The sequence below is a fragment of the Cervus elaphus genome, chromosome 23 (assembly GCF_910594005.1).
Source record: "Cervus elaphus chromosome 23, mCerEla1.1, whole genome shotgun sequence".
Lineage (NCBI taxonomy): Eukaryota > Metazoa > Chordata > Mammalia > Artiodactyla > Cervidae > Cervus > Cervus elaphus.
In genome coordinates this window covers 35,579,867-35,589,601 of record NC_057837.1, presented here as the reverse complement: position 1 = coordinate 35,589,601, position 9,735 = coordinate 35,579,867, and the positions used below count along the sequence as shown (strand labels likewise).

At 44.7% G+C, this 9,735-nt stretch overlaps 1 non-coding gene across 1 annotated transcript; it reads right to left on the bottom strand.

The window, feature by feature from the left end:
• Positions 1 to 3,818: 3,818 nt before the first annotated feature.
• Positions 3,819 to 3,891, bottom strand: TRNAV-CAC. Its single transcript has one exon. It is a non-coding gene; the product is annotated as a tRNA-Val (tRNA).
• Positions 3,892 to 9,735: the final 5,844 nt, after the last annotated feature.

Here is a 9,735-nt window from a genome sequence, read left to right as displayed (position 1 = left end):
TGCTGAAGCTGAAACTCCGATATTTTGGCCACCTGATGGGAAGAACTGACTCATGTGAAAAGACCCTGATGCTGGGAAAGATTGAAGGCAAGAGGAGAAGGGGACGACAGAGGATGAGATTGTTGGATGGCATCACCGACTCAATGGCCATGAGTTTGAGTAAACTCCAGGTGATGGACGGGGAAGCCTGGTATGCTGCAGTCCATGGGGTTGCAAAGAGTCATACATGACTGAGCGACTGAACTGAACTGAACTGATGTTATTTAGTGATGAAGTGAATGTTACCAAAATAATCAGTTAAAACTGCTGAAAGTAGATGCCCTTAGGGAGCAGAAAATGGAGGGGGGATTTCAAGGAACTGGGATTTGGGAGTTAAAAACCATGAAAACAATTCAGCTCTTAAACCATGTGAAGCTATAATTTTTATTTAAAAATACATTGCCAAGGGACTTCCCTGGTGGTCCAGTGGTTAAGAGTCAGCCTTGCAATGCGGAGGACATGGGTTCAATCCCTGATCAAGGAACAAAGATCCCACATGCCAAGGGGCAACTACCCTGTACACAACACTAAAGACAGTCTGTGAGTCATAGTGAAATATCTCACATGACACAACTAAGAGCCAATGCAGCCAAATAAACAAACATGTAACAAATCATTGATTTTAAAAATATATTGCCAAACAAAAATATACAATAAAAGGAACCAAGTAAAAAGAAAGGGACTTCCCAGGTGGAGCTCATGGTAAAGAACCCACCTGCCAATGCAGGAGATGCAAGGGACACAGGTTTGATCCCTGTGTCAGGAAGATCCCCTGGAGGAGGGCATGGCAACCCACTCCAGTGTTCTTGCCTGGAGAATCCCATGGATAGAGGAGCCTGGCAGGCTACAGTCCATGGATTCACAAAGAGTCAGACATGACTGAAGCAACTTAATACACACACAAGTAAAAAGAAACAGGAAGGACTCTGGGCAACCTCAGAGGAGAGGAGAGGTAGGTGTGAGGTGAGAGTTAACCCAGTGAGCTGGACTGAGCATCTCATGCATGTCTGCCATGGGATTGGGCAAGGTGAATGTGGTTGGCATGTGGTGAGCAGGGAGGACAAGGACGCAGAGGAGGCAGGCAGAGAAGTAGGGACACAGATGACCTTGTCAGCCACATCATCTCGGGACATTTTCTTAGGAGCCATAGGAAGACTGAATTGTTCCCTTTGATAAGATGTCTCAGATGAACACCTATGATTAGTGTCTAGGATGCTAAGAACTTGTTGGAGGGAGACAGGGAAAAGGAGGGGGAAGAAAACGGGTGTCCTGGATGTTGGCCGGCATCTTGGAGGATGGCTGTGCATCTTGGATAAAGCACATACCTAAGCACAGGATGGGAACAAAGGATGTGGATGTGTTCCATTTTTGTGATGATGGTTAAGTTGCCTGAAAGTTTTCTGGGTCAAGATGTCAAGTAAGCAGTTAGATTCACAGACTTAATAGAAAAATCTGGCAAATTTAAGTCATTAAATTTGGTAGATGGTAATTCAAATCCTTGGGAATAAGTGACGTGTTTCAGGAAGAGAGAACCAACCTCGAGCAGAGCCCTATGGAACCCCACAAGGGCTGAGTATGGAGCAGCCAAGGAAACTAAAGAGGGAACAGTCAGAGGGTAGAGTGGGGGGAGTGGGGGGCGGGGGGGGGGTGTGAATGTCTAACAGTCTCTCACTGGAAAATTCACTTTGATACATCATTCAGATATTCAGATGGAACTCTCTCGTGATGACTGAAGCTTGCCCACCTAGAGGGGCTGCAGGCTGACCCCAGAGCTACTAAAGGTAGTGCTGCTGCGCTGTGCTCAGTCATGTCCGACCCTTTGCGACCCCATGGACTGTAGCCCGCCAGGCTCCTCCATCCATGGGACTTAGTAGAGGCAGAGGGAAAAGAGGATGCAAAGTCCCCAGCAGCTTTGTACCAGAGAAGCCTGATGCTGCTCCCAAAGGCTGAGACACAGAAAATTACTCAAAAGAAGCAGAATAGTAAAAGAGAACAACAGGAAAAAAATCTATTTTGGGACTTCCGTGGTGGTCTAGTGTTTGAGACTTCACCTTCCAATGCAGGGGGAGTGGGTTCAATCCTTGGTTAGGGAGCTAGGATCCCACACTCTTCAAGGCCAGAACATCAGAACATAAACAACAGAAGCAGCATTGCAACAAATTCAATAAAGACTTTAAAAGATGAGACTTCCCTGGTGGTCCAGTGGTCATGAATCCGCCTGCCAATGCAGGGGACAGGGGGTTCGATCCCTGGTCCGGGAAGATTCCACATGCCGCAGAGCAGCTAAGCCTGTCCACCACAACTCCTAGAGCCCACAGGCCCAGAGCGCAAGCTCTGCAACAAGAGAAGCCACCACAAGGCGATGTCCATGCTCTGCAACAAGAGTAGCCCCCACTCTCTGCAGCTAGAAAGAGCCCGTGTGCACCAACAAAGACCCAGCACAGTCAAAAATAAAAATTTTTTTTAATTTAAAAAAAAAAAACTTTAAAGAATGGTCCACATTAAAAAAAAAAAACCAACAATCAAAACTTAAAAAAATGCTATTGTGATAAACTGGAAATTAGCTAAACTTTCAGGAGTTTTGAGACTTGTTTTAATAGGTGAAAAACAGTCGCAACCAAAGGTTTATAAGAAACCGTTTGATGTACAAACGCTAGACTGAGTGATTTCTTTGGTTTTTCGTCATTCATTTGGGCAGATTGATGCAAATCCCCAAACGGCTTAACCCTAGCCACTGACGTGTGTCATTTCTGGATGGTTTCTCCTCACAGTGGGTTGCCCGGGGCAGGTATTGTCAGAACCTCCAGCTGTGCCAGGCCTGCTTATCACACCCTGTGACTGAGGTCTTTCCAAGTGCTAAAACCACTTCCTAAGTACGAGAAACGAGATGTTTTTCTACTCAGGTAAAATGCAAAATATAAACACAGGCCCTCTTGAAAGGGTACCTGAATAAAATTATGCCAAACTGGAACATTTACTTTAAAAGTCTGAAGATAATGACCCCTTTGTTGAAACGGTCTTATCAGTTGCTACCTGTGCTTGGCACGCTGTCTTCATAAAGCAACATCAAAAACCTGATGGGAAGGCGTTATCATTCTTTTACTTCAGCAAAAAATAAATAAATGAAGATTCTGGGCTTTGTGTCCCAGTATCCTCTGGGTATTGTCTGCATATATTCTGAATTTTGTCTTGATTGTTGTGGATGTTAAATAAATAGTAAGCATCTCAGGAGAAGAATAGTTAATGCTAATAGATGTTAACTCATAGCAGTGAAAATAGGGCATCAGAAAAATCAGAGAAAGGTGGTTTTGACCATGGAGACTGTGATTGGTACGGTCACTACTTAGTGAAAGGAAATGCAAACTTTTTTTATTTTTCCCATCCTGAAACAAAGCTTATCAAAGAATACTTTCAAAAAAATTACATTAAAAGAATAATGTATATATTTCTCTTTTCATCTATTCCTTTTAAAAAAAATTTTTATTGAAGTATAGTTGATTTAAAATATTACATTAGTTTCAGGTGTATAGCAAAGTGATACAATATTTTTCTAGATTATATTCCATTTAAAGTTATTATAAAATACTGGCTCTATTCCCAGGCTGTACCACATAATTTTGTAGCTGATTTATTTTATACATAGTAGTTTGTTCTTCTTATGCCTATTATTTTACCTTTCTTTTTAATCATTTTGCATTTTTTGTTGTTTATTTAGCTTCACAAGATCTATGATCTTCATTGCAGCATGCAAAATCTTAGTTGCTGCAGGAAGAATCCAGTTCCCTGACCAGGAATCGAACCCAGGCCCTCTGCATTGTGAGTGCAGAGTCTCAGCCACTGGACCACCAGGGAAGTCCCCATTTCCTTACTTTTTTATTTGGACATTGGAGTGTCCCAGACAAGGGAGTGCTGTGGCAGCTTCACTTTGATGATGAACACCTGCACGCAAGTCCCCGAGATGGCAGGGTCTGCCCCTGAGAATATGTAGTCCCTGGAGAAATGGGCTTCCATTGGAGCACTCTGTTGAATTCTGAAGATAAATCCACCAGACTGAAACCTTCATAGTTTCCCTATTACAATCACATTAAACTTTTTATATCTTTCTTTCAAAAATATCTATAATTTGAATGCATCCATCCTCAGCCTCCCATTCTAAACTATGATGTAGCAGACTTAACTTCAGTGTCTTTTGAACCATATTGTTCAAGAAACAGGATGGAACCAGCTGTCAGAAACACCTAGGCCCTCGGCAACTGTGGGTTTTTTGGACCATCATCCTACTTCCTTGGAAGATCACCTCTCCAGCTCTGAATCCTGCTAAATCTTCCCCAGACCTCTCTCTGCTGTGATACTCAATCAATCCTTTCACCTTACAGCATATTTTCAATTCGTGGTTCAGGCATTTGTGGCCACGAAACTAAAAAATTACATAAGATGATGCTAAGCTCTTCCATCTAGTTCTGAACAGCTATTGGACTCTAAGGAGATCAAACCAGTCACTCTTAAAGGAAATCAGGCCTGAATATTCATTGGAAGGACTGATGCTACAGCTGAAACTCCAATATTTTGGCCACCTGATGCAAAGAACTGACTCATTGGAAAAGACCCTGATGCTGAGAAATATTGAGGGCAGGAGGAGAAGGGGAAGGCAGAGGACGAGTTGGTTGGATGGCATCACCAACTCGATGGACATGAGTTTGAGCAGACTCCGGGGGTTGGTAATGGAGGGGGAAGCCTGGCTTTCTGCAGTCCATGGGGTCACAGAGTTGAACACGACCAAGCAACTGAACTGAACTAATTAGTCCTAAGTAGCCAGTTCTATGGGCTTCCCAGGTGTTGCTAGTGGTAAAGAACCCACCCGCCAAGCAGGAGACCTAAGAGATGTGGGTTTGATCCCTGGGTCAGGAAGATCCCCTGGAGGATGTCATGGCAACCCACTCCAGTATTCTTGCCTGGAAAATTCCATGAACAAGGGAAGCTGGCGGGCTATGGTCCATGGGGTTGCAAAGAGCTGGACATGACTGAATGATTTAGCACTCATGCACAGCCAGTTCTAGAGGCAGTAGTTTAGAATAGCACTTTTTTAGATGAGGAGAATTCATTTCTCCAAAGACTTAGGTGTTAATACTGTAGTGTTTATAGATCGGCAGAGAAAGCAAGGGAGAGCGTGGGAAGGAAGTGGTGAGGGCGAGGTGCCCAGAGTCCCTCTGAGAAGTAAACAGCGGTCAGCACCAGTCCAGGGAAATTTCTCTCTCAGGCCCTGTGAACAGAGCTGCACGCTAGAGTGATTCCCCAATACCCCTTCCAAAAATGCCCTGGGGGCCTCCACGGGGACCCAGTCCTGACCTTGACTGACCAGATGGTTTGCATCATGTAGCCAGGAAGATTCAACCTCTCTCCCCCTTTCTCTCTCACTCCTTTTGAAATGAAATTTCAACTTTTCAAGCAGGAATCCAGCTTTTCAAGCAGGAAAACTGTGAACAAAGCTTGCTGCAAATCCCAAATCTCATCCATACATAAACTTTCAAGTTTTCTTTTTTCTTTTTTTTTTTCCTTAATGCAGGCAAATCAGATTTCCAGAGCAATAGTGCATCCATGTGCTTGCATTTTCTGACCTAGCAGGGCTACTCACAGTTTAACTGTTCCAGGGACCTTTTCATACACTTTCTCTAATCACCAGGCTTCCCTGGTAGCTCAGCAGATGAAGAATCTGCCTGCAGTGCAGGAAATGTAGGAGATGCAGGTTCAGTCCCTGGGTTGGGAAGACTCCCCTGGAGAAGGAAACGGCAACCCACTCAGTGTTCCTGCCTGGAGAAATCCATGGACAGAGGAGCCTGGGGGGCTACAGTCCATGGGGTTGCAAACAGCCAGACACGGCTGAAGCAACTGAGCAGAGCAGAGCAAAGCAAAATCAAGAAAAACTGTTCTCCAGCTACCCCAAGTTTTACATTCTATACTTTGGGGAAATCTGAGAACACAGACCAGTGAGGAAGGTGAAGAAAAAGGAAACCTTGGGACAGGGGCACCGAGCCATCCAGCGACCAGTCTCCAACAAGGGCTCCTGGGTGTGCAGATGTCCTGTAGGCACCTGGAAGCTGCTTTAAACCAGCCTGTCCTAGAGCCAGTAAAGGAGTGAGATGCAAAAACACCACACCAGTGTCTTCACCCTGCTTCCACCTTACAGATGACTGAGCACACAGCTGCCTACACGGTGTGCTCTGAGGGGCTTGGGAGGGATCACTGTTCCTTTGTTCTTCCTGCAGAACAGCCTTCCCTACAAGGCCAGAAATGTCACCATCCGTCATTCACTCCCTTTACTCAAGCACTGCCCTCTTTCTAGTTTTTTTGTTTGTTTGGCTGTACTGAATCTTAATAGTGGCATGCAAACACTTACTTGCAGCATGTGGGATCAAGTTACCTGACCAGGGATGGAACCTGGACCCCCTGCATTTGGAGTGTAGAGTCTTAGCCCCTGGACCATTGGGGAAGTTCCTCCCTCTAGTTTTTATTCAAATTATAAATACTCAAGAAATATGCCACACTCACTCCCTGGTACTTTTCTATGCATAAGTCTACTAAGTGGAACCAAGAAGCAGGACAAGCCGGGGAGGATGGAGACCACGTAGGAGGCAGAGATGGTATCTCAACTATACAAAACCTTTTCCTACATCAAAGATTTGCTGGGTCCAACCCCATCCTTTTGATATGCACTTCACTCCCACTGCAAGGAAAATTCTAAGCCTATGGGTATGTTTTCATAAATTATTAAACCATCTTTCCAAGATGGTCTAGATTGGAAAACACTGTGGCAAATGAAAGACACCAAGTGAGCAAAACAATGTAAAGCATCTCACATGGCACATATCACTTAATAGATGTTCAATAAATGTTTCCTTCCTTCCTTTCCTAGAGTTGCAGTATCTCTAGTGTATTAATTTTTCTGCATGTGGTTACATTCCTCAGAAGTATAGATTTCATATCTGGAATGAAGGGAAATACCAAGTAAAGTTCATAAAGAATCAATCTTAGGGAGGAAGCAACAGCCATGGGTATCAGGGGGTCTCATACCTGTTGGCTAGATCCAGCTTATAGTTTCATAAGAGGTGGAAATTAAAGAAAGTCCAGAGGGTTGAGATGCTTACTGACCAGAGAGCATGACTGTATGTTCAGACCTGAATCACAAAGTCTTCTAGAAGATAAGGCAGCACCTCCACCCCAGGAAAATTAGGTGTGTTCTAAGCAGCCAAGGACCACACGGATTGCATTTCCAAAGTGTATTCTTAGATGTGCCTCTCAATATGAAATTCCATGTTCCACGGCCGGGGGGTGGGAGAGTGGGGAGACAGAATAATCAAATAAGTTCAGAAGGTCCTGAGTTTAACTGATTTTTACTTCAAGGTTTCTGAGGCCCTTTACTGTTTTAGAACTCAAGGTTGATTTCCTAACGGAAAGGTTTCTTGGAAAAATCTCAAGGACCAGTCTGTTCCTTATGATCCACACATGCACCACCCTGAAAATCAGGCTACCATGATTCTAGCTGCAGGTCTTTCACTGTCTGGCTGTGTGGGGACACCACAAGCCACTTAACCTCCTTGGATCTCATCTTCCTTGTCCTTCTGAGTTAAGGAGTCAATCTAAGGTGTTCATACCTTTAGGATTCGGTGTCTATCCCAGAGTCAGGGTTGACCAGAAACCTTGAATTTCTCAGGGTAAAAAGCACAACCTCAGAACAACAGACACCTCAGAGGGCTACCTGATGCTTTCTCCCCTTGACCAGACCTTAGTCTTGAACTCGTTGTTCATCATCACTGCACAGCTCTGGTCGCTGGCAGGGATACACACTGACCTGAGTGCCTGCGGCAAGTTCACACAGCCCCAGATTCTGCCCGGTCTGGTTCTACCTCTATGACTCACGCTTCTCCATCTGTGACACTTGAGTGTTCCCCAAGGTCATCCCACTGTGCCTGAGATCACGTGTCCTGTGTTCAGAGCTCACCAGACCTTACCGGCAGCTCCACCCATTATGTCCTCAGCAGTTTTATTTTGCATGCTGATTTTTTCATTTCCAAATCATTTGATTTGTTTCTTATATCTTCCTCTTTTTTCCTACCAACACTGGCCAGCAGTTTTGCTTTTTTCTTTTTCTTCCCCAAACGGCCACTTCCCTCCTTCCCATCCTCCCACTGCTCTCTGTGGCTTCCCTGTAGCTTTCAGGGCAAAAGTTGCCATTGCCCTTCCATGTTAGGACCCTGAAATCCAACCCTCCCTTCCATGGTGACACAGGATCAAGTTAGCTATTCACTGGGGTGACCATAGAATTTATCCTTCAAACAGATACTTTTTGAGTGAAGGAGGGTGCTGTTAACAATTATGCCAAAACAATAGTTTACGGGGACTGTTGCTGGTGGAGTTCTATGGTCACCCCATTGTGTGCAGACATATGATTTGCTCTATGGCTGACATTTTATATAATTTTCTTTTATGAGTTGCATTGTATGTCCTACAATGTATGTTGTAATGTATGTCCTAATCTTGCAGATTAGAAGCACTATACCTTGAATATAGTGCTTGAGTTACACGCATTGCATGTGTCTGACCATCCCCTACATCAGCCAAATTCCTCCTCTAAATGATGAGCTCCCTAATTTGGTGGTTAAAACTGCTATCCTGTTCATGGTCATGGTCATGGGTAAGAGCAGTATCTGCATCGTTGCCTGTACCCCCACCAGCTTCCCAGCTCTTTTAGGGACCTCCTTTATTCACCCTGTCCCAGCTTTCCAGCTTGATCTAATCACCTACAGCAGCATTCACTGGGATAATCCCAAAGTCAAGAACTTCTTGCAGGGCAGGAATAGAGACTCAGATGTAGAGAACGGACTTGTGGACACAGCTGGGGAAGGAGAGGGTGGGACGAACTGAGAGAGTAACATTGAAACATATGCACTAGCACGTGTAAAACAGATAGCTGGTGGGAAGTTGTTGTGTAACACAGGGAGCTCTAGGTCTGTGATGACCTAGAGGGGTGGGGTAGAGGGCTAGGAGGGAGGGTCAAGAGGGAAGGGATTTATGTATACATATAGCTGATTCATGTTGTACAGCAGAAACGAACACGACATTATAAAGCAATTATCCTACAATTAAAAATAAAAGAAAAATCATTTTTAAAAAGGCAAGAACCTCTAGGTCCTCAACTCCCACCAGACCCTTACTAGCCTGCTTCTGTTGTGAGGTTTGTGCTCCTCTTCCCTGGCAGCTAGATGCTTTTCGGTGAGTGCCTGAGCTGATTTCACTAGCCTCTGTGTATTGTTGGGCTGGTAAGAGTCAGCACCCCAACTCAAGCTAGTTTAGTTCCAAAGGGAAATTCACAGACTCAAGAATCTAAGAGAAATCTTGATGATGAGATGCAGCTGAGCCTGAGAATAAACTGGAACAAGAGATCTGAGTGGCCCCCAGACTGCATCTCTTGTCCTACTTAGGTCATCAGTTTGAGTCTCTCTTCTTGACGACCAGCACCACCCCATGCCAGGAAATGTGGTTTCTGTGCTCCTAGGTTTTACACTTTAGTGGTGTGTGTGTGTGTGTGTGTGTGTGTGTGTGTGTGTGTGTGTGTGTGCAGCTATAGCCATATTTCCATGAACTCCTAGGTGTGAACTTGGGACTTGACCACTAGAAGCCCCAGAGGTCACACTTGGCCAG